Genomic DNA, 12,712 nt, shown 5'->3' on the forward strand with positions numbered 1-12,712 from the left:
TAATTCTTTTTTTTTTCTCTTTTCTTTATTGATTTTAATTTGTTTTGCTACATCAAACATTAAAACAAACAAAAGAAACATACATAACACATACACACACAAAAGAAATACATAAAAAAGAGAAATAATAATAACGAAAACAAAAGAAAAAACATCTCCTAACATAAGATACCAACAAATTAACTTACATTTACTAAATAACACACAACACTGATTGACTTCCCTTCATCTCGGTTTCAGAATATATTATGTGATTTTTTATCTGCAGTTTCTTTTCCTCAAAAAACTCTTTACATCACAAGTGTTACGTCACACCTACTGTGATTTTTAGATTTTTTTACCTCTGTTTCCATGTATGTCATAAATTTATTCCATTCTTTGTTAAACTTTATATCTTTTTGATTTCTTATTTTCTGAGTCATTTTTGCCAATTCTAAATAATCAAATAGTTTGGATTGCCACTCGTTTATAGTTGGGATCCCTGGCCCAATAATTCAATTCAGTGTTGCTCTGTTACTCTTCCTCTTTCCTCTTCAGTGTCCTCACTGAGGTGGCCCAAATTTTCATGGCTCACCTTCCCACGCCACACCACACCACGCCTTCTCCTCCTGCCCTCGTAAAGCTCTCTCCTTGGTCTCTAAAACATCCCAGTTTCTTTGTCTGTATTTCTCCTCCATCTCTTCTCCAGTGTCCCCCCCTCCTTGCTTGGACCAGAAAGAATGCTCTCAGATGTTGGCCATTTATCTCTTGAAGGATGCTCTCGTCGTCCTTATCTACCAAGGCTTCCCCAGATGCGTGTCTGCCGTAGGTGAAGTCTTCACTGCAGTCAGTGACAGGCATATTAACAGACCCACATGATGGATTCAGGTATGACATAGGACTGTCCCATCTGTCTGTTGTGCCATACTACAATTTCCACAATACTCTGAGTCTTTGTTCCTCTTCGCCAGTAGTTGTTGGTGTGTCTGTTTGTCAAGAATGTGTGCCCTGTGCAAAGGGCCTGTTGCCCTCACAAAGTGGCTTCTAACCCTCAAACCTGGATCCACCCAACTATCTTTGGAGCAAGAGTTTGCGAGGCCTCAGGAGGGCACAACAGACCGCAAAACCGAATAAGAACACAGAATTAGGTAAGTCAATAGCCTCTGTGAAATATACTCAGAGTCAAGTGTGGATTTCCTGCTCTTTATTCAGCTCATAGTAGTGAAGAATGAAAGTTCCCCCAAAATATCTGCTTTATATACATTATTTACACAATGGGCCGCACGTGATTGGCTAATTCTGGGATTCTCCTGTAGGCCAATCAGGTTGTGGATACACTTCCACCTGGAGCTGGATTGGGTGGCTCCTGCGGACCAATCATACTGCTGCATTGTTCTAGGACCAATCAGACCGCTGCATTCTGAATCCTATTCAACTCAGTACATAACACTCTGTAATATAAATAAAACCTTCAGCATATTTTACCTCTTCAGAGAATCATAGAATTGTAGTTGGGAGGGACCCCGACAGTGTCTATATGATATTGAGCGACAGAATAATTTGGCCGCGATAAAGACATTTTGTCCATGGTATGGTTATTTTCCACCTAGTCATTTTGGCACATTGGCACTCTATTTATAAAATTTAACAATTCCAAAATACAGGAACGCTTTCACTTTTGCAAGTTTGAACATATTGCCTTCGGCTGTACTTGAGGGCCGATTTCAAAAAATTCTACTGGAAAAACGGTTATGTCCATGTGGAGATGGCAGGAAAAGGTAAAAAAACCCTGGACAGTTAAGTCCAGAGGCAACTATAGAGTTGTGGTGCTCATCTCGCTTTCAGGCCGAGGGAGTTTGTCCACAGACAGCTTTCCGGGTCATGTGGCCAGCATGACTAAACTGCTTCAGGCACAACGGAACACCGTGATGGAACCCAGGGCGCACAGAAATGCTGTTTACCTTCCCACCACAGCAGTACCTATTTATCTACTTGCACTGGTGTGATTTCGAACTGCTAGGTTGGCAGGAGCTGGGACACAGCAATGGGAGCTCACCCTATCAGGGGGATTCAAGCCCAAGAGGCTCCATGGTTTAGACCACAGTGCCACCTGCATCCCTAGGGAGATGGCAGTATTGAGTCAGTGGTTCATGAGCTTCTGGCTTGCACTCTTTATAAAGATATGAGGAGTGAGGTTATTACCCTTCTACTATTGTCCTTGCCGGGTCACTCAAACATTGCTACTGTGTCCTTTCTTCCAGCAGATCAGGATAATCAGGTGACAGCAAAAACTGCAAAAAAATAATAATCGCAGGGGCAATTAGAATAAGATCTGTTATTTGATTATTGATGTAAACCTCCAAAATGTATTTTGTATTGTTAGGTTCTTACCTCTATCTTCAGTACATTTTATTTTATTTTATTGCTATGGCTAGTGGCTGATGCAAATAAAGATTTTTCTGATCTGATCCGAAGGGACCCTAGGGGTCATCTAGTCCAACCCCCTGCAGTACTAGAATCTCAACTAAAGCACCCACGAAAGAGGGACATCCAGCTTCTGCTTAAAAAGCTCCAAGGAAGGAGAGTCCATAATTGAGGTTCTTCCTGCTCAACATTTCCATTTGGAATTCTAAATATCAATCTGTTGTGCAAAGGAAGGAAGCCATTTTAAAAATCAAAATCCTATACTTACCTTGTCAGAAGTCAGCCCCACTGAATTCAGTGTTGCTGACCCCCACACCCCACGCCAGGTAACTGTGTACAACCATCACTTGCAGCCTGATTCAGAAATCTTAAACAAATTTACCTGCTCATAAGCCCTGCTCATATTATTCATAGGACTGCAGTGTGCATCACAGAGAGAGAAAAGGAGAGAGAGAGAGAGAGAGAGAGAGAGAGAGAGAGAGAGAGAGAGAGAGAGAGAGAGAGAGAGAGAGAGATATGCTGATGATTGGACAGTCAACAATGAAGTTGGTGAGCACATGAGTGGCAGGGAGAGCAATGAGATCCCTTGGCTACGGCATGATTTTTCTCTTTGTCACAGACAATGTGCTCTGGGATTAAGAAAATAATTACAGTGGGGCCTCGAGACTTAGTAAACAGTAATAGCCCAAGGATGAATCAGATTTGCTGATCCCAGCCGAGAATGACAATTAAGACGTAATATTTCCTCCCATTACCCCCTTACTGTTCATCAGTGTTGAAAAGTCAATTTAGACTTCACCATCTCTAGGTTGGTCAATGCGCTTCAGAGCAAGCAAGCAAGTATATAAACTGTCGATCACACTACGCTTCCATTTCCCTGTTGTTTTTCTAGTGGGCCTAGTGAGATTAGAGCCAGTTGGAAACATAAAGCAAATTATTTCCTTTGCTTTGAAGTCTCAAACTATGCGTATCAGGAGCCAGATAAATGTTAACTCTTCCTCAGCAGCTAAAGAGGCACGTGCTGTCTCCACTGTAAAAGGTGGCATGTGTATGAATCACAAGTGGGAAGAGTACATCATAATAATATTATAATAATAGTTTATTATTTATACCCCGCCCATCTGACTGGGTTTCCCCAGCCACTCTGGACAGCTCCTAACAGAACACAGTGGTACCTCGGGTTACATACGCTTCAGGTTATATACGCTTCAGGTTACAGACTCCACTAACACAGAAATATTACCTCAGGTTAAGAATTTTGCTTCAGGGTGAGAACAGAAATCGTGCTCCGACGGCGCAGTAGCAGTGGGAGGCCCCATTAGCTAAAGTGGTGCTTCAGGTTAAGAATAGTTTCAGGTTAAGAACGGACCTCTAAGTACTTAACCTGAGGTACCACTGTATTTAAAACACGGTAAAACATCAAACATTAAAAACTTCCCTAAACAGGGAAGTTTGTCTTCTAAAAGTCAGATAGTTGTTTATTTCCTTGACATCTGATGGGAGGGTGTTCCATAGGGTGGGTGCCACTACCAAGAAGGCCCTCTGCCTGCATACCCCCTAATCTAGCCCAGCAAATGCTGAATCATTTGCAACAGTTGGCAGGTGACCATTATTGACCCTCAATATCAGGGGTGCCCAATGGAGTGATCTCCAATTGTCATCAAACCATAATCACCCCTGACTACCAGTTGTGCTTTCTGGAACCGATCAGAGTTGCAGTTCAGTAACATCTTGAGAGCACCATGATGGTTGTCTGTTCCTTAGGCACAGCCATACAGGGCTGAGATACAAGGACTGGGGGGAGGTGTTTAAAAAAAGGAGGTGCCATTTCCCCTAGCTCGATAAAGGTGGCAAAATGCCTGCCACAGACCACATATCAAGAGCCAACACTAGTCTGTAAGTACTGTGAGGGGGGAGAAAAATCCCTGTAAATCCCTGTTCATTTCTAAGCTAGCCGCCACCAGCTCACAGATAACAGTGTTTCAAATCTCCTCGACAATAATTCTGCCACTCACTTTCTGGTCACGCACCTAGATCCCTCCCACTTTGTACAGAAGCTGTACAAACCATAACCATTTTCACAAGTGACACTTAAATCAGCCCCTGAGTTCCTAGTATCTGTAGGGGAAATGAAAAAACCTGCATTGATTAGAACTTACGTTCAGTTTTTAAAGTGCCTCTTCTCCACTGTCTATTTACAATATTCCATTTATTTCTATTTTACTCAATTCACAAGCAATGCATTCCAGTCTAAAAGGGGTCCTTCATCTTTCTTGTACAAAGCCTCCTTTATATTCCTCCAGAAGGAAGATATGGACCATTTTTCTTTTCCTCAAGGTCCTTCAGGGCGAAAGAGAAATATTATCTACACAGAGAAAACAATGTTTTATTGACAAGCTCCCCACTCCCTCCCCTGACCATTGCAATTTCCAAAACAAAATCAACATAAAAAAACAAGCGCCAAAAACTATAAACTATGTTTACACCCAAAATTTGGGTAAAAACAAATAAAACCATATTTTAAAAGGCTGATCATTTGTACAGTCAATAAAACATTTTCTTACTCTTGTTGCCTGGCATTCAAACTTAAGAATGGCTTTTGTGATATATTTCTGATCATCTTCTTATCCGTTGAACATAGAAACAGGTTTATCCAAAGACAACTAAAGTTGATTGAACCAAGTTTCCCTCTGAGCTTAACATAACTTGCAAAATAGCACATAGTGAGCCAGATCATTTACATCACTGGAATACAAAGGTAAAGGTAAAGGTACCCCTGCCCGTACGGGCCAGTCTTGACAGACTCTGGGGTTGTGCGCCCATCTCACTTAAGAGGCCAGGGGCCAGCGCTGTCCGGAGACACTTCCGGGTCACATGGCCAGTGTGACAAAGCTGCATCTGGCGAGCCAGAGCTGCACACGGAAACGCCGTTTACCTTCCCGCTGGTAAGCGGTCCCTATTTATCTACTTGCACCCGGAGGTGCTTTCGAACTGCTAGGTTGGCAGGCGCTGGGACCGAGCAGCGGGAGCGCACCCCGCAGCAGGGATTCGAACCGCCGACCTTTCGATCGGCAAGTCCTAGGCGCTGAGGCTTTAACCCACAGCGCCACCTGTGTCCCCTCACTGGAATATACCCCTATATAAATGATTCTCATAAAAAGTCTTATTCAATCTCCCATAAAGAACTACAGGACTTATGGTACTTGTTGTCTGTGATAAAAGTGTGTGTCTGTTTGTGTGTGACGTATATACAGTGGTACCTCGAGTTACATACGCTTCAGGTTACAGACACCGCTAACCCAGAAATAATACCTCAGGTTAAGAACTTTGCTTCAGGATGAAAACAGAAATTGTGCTCCGGCAGCGCAGCAGCAGCAGGAGGCCCCATTAGCTAAAGTGGTCTTCAGGTTAAGAACAGTTTCAGGTTAAGAACGGACCTCCAGAACAAATTAAGTACTTAACCCAAGGTACCACTGTATTGTTATGAGTTTGTTGAGGAGGGATTCGGCTGTATACAGAAAACCTTACAACTCCTGGATCCAGCAAATGTTAAAATATTGGCAAACTAGCTTCCTGATGAGGTGATAGCCAGGGTAATGGGCCATTCAGGCAGTGGTTTTCAACCTTCAGCCACCTCATGAGAAGAGAAGACTCCCTGGAAAAGACCCTGATGTTGGGAAAGATGGAGGGCCCAAGGAGAAGGGGATGACAGAAGACGAGATAGTGTTCACGAAGCTACCAGCATGAGTTTGACCAAACTGCGGGAGCCAGTGGAAGACAGGAGTGCCTGGTGTGCTCTGGTCCAGGGGGTCACAAAGAGTCAGACACGACTAAACAACAACAAAGCTTCCTGATGAGGTGATAGCCAGGGTAATGGGCCATTCAGGCAGTGGTTTTCAACCTTTTTGAGTCTGCAGCTCCCTTGACCAATCACATTCTTTCTGTGGCTCCCCTTTGGAAGCCACTCTAGTCCAGGATTTTCCTGTTCCGCGTTCCGCCCACCTTTGGCACTATTTTTGGTGCGTGTATAAGTGGAAGCGCATGTGTCAACAGGAACCCAAGTAATGCTGCTACTCCACGGAGCAAAGCTGATGCACTCAGCATAACAGTTGCCGCCTGCCTTTACCGAAATCAGTGCGCACAGGGTGGGAGGAAAGATGGAGAGGTCAAAACGAGATTAAGATCAGAAGCAGAAATATTTTGTTATGTCGGGGAAGGAAATTGAGAAACACACAGCAGAGGATACATGTGCAGGCATGGACCTTTCTGCAACATTCTCCCTGTCTCCATAAAGCTGGGTGGCTGTTAAAGGGGATAGGATTTACCTTAGTGGGGAGAGGTAGAGAAGAGGAGGGGGATGAGAGAATATTATGAAAATGATATACAGGTGGTACATGACCCCAGTCAAGCTCGCAAAAATCTATCATTTGCCCAATAATAAATGCTGGTAATGTAATGAGAAGGTACATTCTTTCACCTTTGGTGGACGTGCCCAAGCATTAAGGCTTTCTGGGAAATGATCTATAATGAAATGAAAAAGGTATTTAAAGATACCTTTCTGAAGAAACCAGAGGCCTTCCTTCTGGGCATTGTCGGCCAATTGGTGTTAAAGAAGGACAGAACTTTTTTTATGTACGCTACAACAGCAGCAAGAATACTTATTGCAAAGTATTGGAAGACAAAAGATCTACCCACTTTGGAAGAATGGCAGACGAAGGTGATGGACTATATGGGACTGGCAGAAATGACTGGCAGAATCCGAGACCAGGGAGAGGAGTCGGTGGAAGAAGATTGGAAGAAATTTAAAGACTACCTACAGAAATATTGTAAAATTAATGAATGTTAGAATGATGTTGGATAGAAATTAAGTGGTTTCCAGCTGTAATGCTTTAAGAGAATATGAAAAAACAGGTAAAAATCTAATGGTAAGGATTTGCTGAACCAACAATCTGAAGTGGAATACAAAAAAGGGAGGTATGAGGAGGTCCAGGAAATAAGCTAAAGGAAAACTAGCAATGGAAAATCTGTGTGTTTTTAACTATTTTTATTTTGTTTTTTTGTTTTGTTTTTTGTTTTTTTCATTTTTTATTGTAATACTTTAAAAAATCCTAATAAATATCCTATTAAAAAAAGAAGAAGAGGAGGGGGATGTTGAGGATAGAAGGAGAGAGAAACACAGAAGCCAATGCTCATTTTCAGGATTATATTCAAATCCCGCCTTATAGAGTAAAAAGGTAAAGAGACCCCTGAGCGTTAGGTCCAGTCGTGGCCGACTCTGGGGTTGCGGCGCTCATCTCACTTTATTGGCCAAGGGAGCCGGCGTACAGCTTCCGGGTCATGTGGCCAGCATGACTAAGCCGCTTCTGGCGAACCAGAGCAGCACACGGAAACGCCATTTACCTTCCCGCTGGAGTGGTACCTATTTATCTACTTGCGCTTGACGTGCTTTTGAACTGCTAGCTTGGCAGGAGTCCTTATAGAGTACACACACACATATCCAGGCACACAGACCATCAAGCTACTTTACAATTTTTGTGCATTTCTCAAGTCTTCTGTGTAAACTAAGGGACTGTTAGTTGCTGAAGCTGGGGAGGATTTTTGTGCGGGAAGAGGGAGATTTTTAAGAAGATAAACAGTCATGCAAAAGCATTTCCCCGCTTTTTTTAACCTCTGCTTTATTTCGGAAAGATGCAAGTTAAAGCTGCAGGATCCCCTGAATGTTCCTCAGAGAGAGAAAAGAGAGAGGGGAAATATATGCATTCTATAAGTGTGCTATCCCTTAATATACTCTCTCTCTCTCTCTCTCTCTCTCTCTCTCTCTCTCTCCTGGAATCATGTTTTGGCTGGAGAGCTGCATCACTTAATTTGGGAAAGTGCAGATTTCAAAGGACAGCTATGTTTTAGTTCATGTGTTGGTTTGGAAGGTGTGAATCAAACCATCAATTCTAGCATGTGGGGGGGAACATTATCTAAATTACATAGTTCGGTATTTGAGCGATTGGTATTAATAATTGTATTCTGAAAGACTCTCCTCCCTGGAAGAGAGGGGAGTGGTTGTGGGCAGGAGCCCGTTCTCCGCCCCTAGCAGGGGGCGTTAGCCCCCTGCCTCCTCCTCTCACCTGGCTGGCGCCCATGCCCCTCAGCAGGCACCCAACCAGGTGCCTCCGAGGGGGCGTTTACAGCAGCCTTTTGCTGCGGCGCCAGCTCCTCCTCGGCCTCCTTCCTGAAGAGAATTTTTTGGCATGGTGCGCAGAACTGTATGGCCATTGAAAAAACCAGGAAACTCGTAAATCGGGCAGTGGCCCGTTGGGTGTGCTTCATGAATGGCGGAGTCATTTATCATGACCGTATCCAGATCGGCGACCAGGCCTTATACCAGAATGACGGGGTGCATCTCTCAGACCAGGGGAACGACATTTGGCTAGATAGTGTCATCAACAGCATTTGGGATTGGTTACAGCTGTGAGGGTATTGGCGGCGAGCCTTTTTGTCGGCTCGGGTGGCGGTTAGGCATTGGAATAATGTGTTGTGGCGTGTCGAAGGGCTAGGTGTGGCCATTGCCTATGCCTTCAATTTTTGGGTATTCTGTTAAAGGAATCTGGTGGTCGTGTACTCTGTCCGATGCCTGCTTGGCGGGAGGCCATGGCACGACCCTCGGTGACATCAGGGGAGAGCCTATAGTTGGATTAGCATCAACAGGCTCCACCTACTGGTGAATAAACCCACTTGTTTTAGACATCCAATGCCTAGGCCAATACCTTTTCACTGCTGTAATCAATAAAGTTGTGGCCTTTTCTTGCCCATTAACCTTATATCACGTGTCCTTGCATATTCATTTCACATTGCGGGGGTCGGGTCCTTGAACCACAATTGGTATTGTTATAATGAGGCTATTGTTGGATTGTAACTGAAAACTAATGAAAAATATTATTAAAAAAGAAAGAAAGAAAGAGAGGTAATGCAGGAAGATATGAACTGGAAATTAATGAAAGGACAGCCTGCCGGGGCTTCCCTGAACATTTCTCAAGTCACCCCAGGGTGTCGCAGCACACCGGCTGAAAACCAATGGTATATGGTTTATTTATACACACACAGAGTAAACTCTCGGGTTGCGAACGTGATCCGTGTGGGAGGCACATTCACAATTCGCAGCGTCCGCAACCCGCAGTGCCACGTCTGTGCATGTGCGGGTTGAGATTTGGTGCTTCTGCGCATGCACAAAGCATGATTTAGCACTTCTGTGCATGCACAAGCGCCAAAACCCAAAAGTAACCCGTTCCGGTACTTCAGGGTTTCGGCGCATCCGTAACCCGAAAACGCGCAACCTGAAGCGTCTGTAACCCGAGGTATGACTGTATTTACAATGTGAGCCTGGGGAGGGGGGGAAATCTAGCATTACACTCCAGGAGGGTCCCATCTCTTCCATGCCTGCCATGTTGGATTCAAACTGTTGGATTCAAACTGGTAAACTGGTGTTTCCATGCACTCTGGTTTCTATCACGGTGCTCCATTGCGCCAGTAGCAGTTTAGTCATGCTGGCCACATGACCCAGAAAGCTGTCTGTGGACAAATGCCGGCTCCCTTGGCTTGAAAAGCAAGATGAGCACCACACCTCAAAGTCGCCTTTGACTGGACTTAACCATCCAGGGGTCCCTTACCTTTTTTTACCTTACCTTTACCCCACACTGTGCTGTGACCTCCTATAAAACAGCATAGGGGAGCCAGGTTAAGGTTGCAGCCACTGCTGCCTTTGTATATAAACCATATTGTTTTGCAGAAAATTAACTCCTTCCTAACCTTTTTATGATGAGCTTCCCAAACTGTGAAGTCACAGCAGAATATGCATTTCTATTTCTCTTCGCATGTGTGGCAACAAGCACACATGGTCTCCAAAGAGATCTGCTCTTCGACACGTGAAGCAACACTATTCCTAGACACCAAAGGGTCAAATTTTATAAACTTGTCTGAATCTCTCTGTTTGAACACATTATTTTCATCTAGCATTTTTTCCCCTGCAGCATCCATCACCATAGCAACAAAACTCCCTCATCACATACCTACAGGGCATCAGAAATTAAGAGGCGGGGGGGGGAGAGGATGTCTTCTTAAAAAGCTAAACAAAGCAATAAATGTCTGTATCTAGCAATTTAGGGATCTAAGAAAAAACATCCAGAGATGTTCACATCCCTAGCACAAATGCTAATCGGCAGTTGAGCGAGGCTTTTAATTCCCATTGGGCTGCAGCTACCCACATCTAAGAGAATCACTTTTGAAAATTCAGCATATGATACGTGCACTAAGAATGTGCTGTATTATGATGCCATTCGTAAATCACATTCCAATTTGGCAGCTGGACATCCACGGAGTTCACCTGAGGACCACAGGTAACAGCTGGAAGCGAGCAAAACATGATCTCATAGCAATGCCGCAAAAACCTATTGCAGAAAACAGATGCCAAAGAAACCATCAAGATCTAATGAAAACATTGGAGGATACTTTGGATCCAGGATACTTTGAGAGACAAGATGAAAAAGTTTCATTTCCCAAAGACCAGTTAGTGGACTTTGCAGAAATTTGAATGTTTAAGCATGGAGCGGCACACGCAATCCTGATTACAAATTCATTGCTTTCCTTTTCAGCCAAGCATATCTGTTTGGTTGCTTTTCCTCGGATCTTCGCTTCCATCACCGTTAGACCAATTTATGAGTGCTCCACCCAGGCGTGCCGTGTCTTGACAGCTCTAGAAATGTTGCAGGCTGAAAGTGCTCCTGAAGATCCATTCATTACAGCCGATGACAGCAAACTTTGGAGCTCCAAGCCACAAAAATGAGTGCATGCCTGTTTATTTTACCTGCATGCATTTGTCTCTGAGCTCATCAACTGAAGGACAGCCAATCCACTTGGCCACAGGTGATCTTCTCCCCCTGCCCTGTTCTCCACTTATCTGCAAGCTGCCTTGCCTAAATTTGTACACCTTGGTGTCAGAAGCGGCAAGAGAACATGCCGGCATACAGAAGGTGGCTGCAGATTATCAGACTGATGAAATAAAGAAACCTAAATGATATGATCTAATCTAAAATAGGGTGCTCCGAGTACTTGTAAAGCAGTCACTCGACAAAAACAAATAACCCATCCTGATCCAAAGACCATTAATCACCGAGGAGAAAGGAGAAGTCGTTTCTCCTGCCAATTCTAGTGACGGTTCGGAGACACCCCAAATTCATCATTCTTTGGGAATAATTGGCTATGTCAGTGTCAAGCTGAAATTTCCCCCCAAACACCTGACACACAAGTGACCAGAAGCACCACTTTCTTCATTATCTCGGGATGATACATTTGTTCTGTTCATAGAGATAAGGCTCCCAAGAGGCTGCCGAGCTGAGAGTCTCAAACAATTCCTTACAATTGCCGTAATAGAAGTGACATGTGTTTTCCCTTCCTCCCCGCCCCAGGAGTTCTTCCAAATTTCCTCTGAGCTGGTGCCTGAACAGCTGATGAAGAAGAAAGGTACATTGCAGCCTTACCTAATTTATTTCAGATGGCATCAATGGCCTTTGTTGTTGTTGTTGTTGTTTTGCAAAGGTGTTTATGAAGTGTAACTCCACCGAGAGCTCCACAAACAGCAAGAAGACTATTAGCATGTGTGCGTGTGTTTGTCTACCAGATAGTTAATGATATCTCAGCACATGCTTATCGTAACTGGAAACATATGTGGAGACTTGGGAGGCCAAACCCCCAGCTGTGGATTTAACACCCAGAGCTCCCAACTCTATTTATTTTCCTTGCGTGTGTGCAATGCGCGCACACCAGACAGCAATTCGCATTCGAAAGCTCAGAGCAAAATCCTTTGTAGGGTACAGGCATGCAACATCCTCACCTTTTCTTTCAACTAGCAGCAGACACGAAGTGAATGACCTGCGGTGTTCTGGGGATATTAAAGGGGCTGGAGGCAGAAAGGCACATGGCAGAAAATAAATGCAGCCGTACAGTAGGAGGTGGATTGCTTTTGCTTCTTTAAAGTTTCACTCTAGAGAGATAGACGGTAAATGCAAATCCGGGGCAGCACTATTCATGCATGATCCCCTTGGTCTGGCTGGAAGATCAAAACCCTGTCTGAAACTCCAAAATCTGGGGCAATTCATGTGCTCATATAGTAGGGCTATACTGCCCCTGGATTAATTTGGCTAATCCTCAAGCCAGCCATCAGGCCTAACCTTTGAAAAGGTATAAAATATTTCCCAGCTAGGTCTATGCTCTATTTGCACAAGCCTGTGCCTTTGCGAGTTAGCCAGTTACCGTATTTTTTGCT

General features: G+C 44.1%; 1 long non-coding RNA gene across 2 annotated transcripts; it reads left to right on the forward strand.

Annotated features, from left to right (window-relative positions):
• Positions 1–956: 956 nt before the first annotated feature.
• On the forward strand, positions 957–12,394 carry LOC309380968. 2 transcript variants are annotated; one of them, XR_014173238.1, is made up of 2 exons: positions 957–1,127; positions 10,754–12,394. It is a non-coding gene; the product is annotated as an uncharacterized lncRNA (long non-coding RNA). The 2 variants fall into 2 exon arrangements; XR_014173239.1 differs by lacking the exon at positions 957–1,127 and adding an exon at positions 2,922–2,952.
• The last annotated feature ends 318 nt before the right edge of the window (positions 12,395–12,712 follow it).

Source organism: Podarcis melisellensis, assembly GCF_964234715.1.
Source record: "Podarcis melisellensis genome assembly, chromosome: 12".
Taxonomy (NCBI): domain Eukaryota; kingdom Metazoa; phylum Chordata; class Lepidosauria; order Squamata; family Lacertidae; genus Podarcis; species Podarcis melisellensis.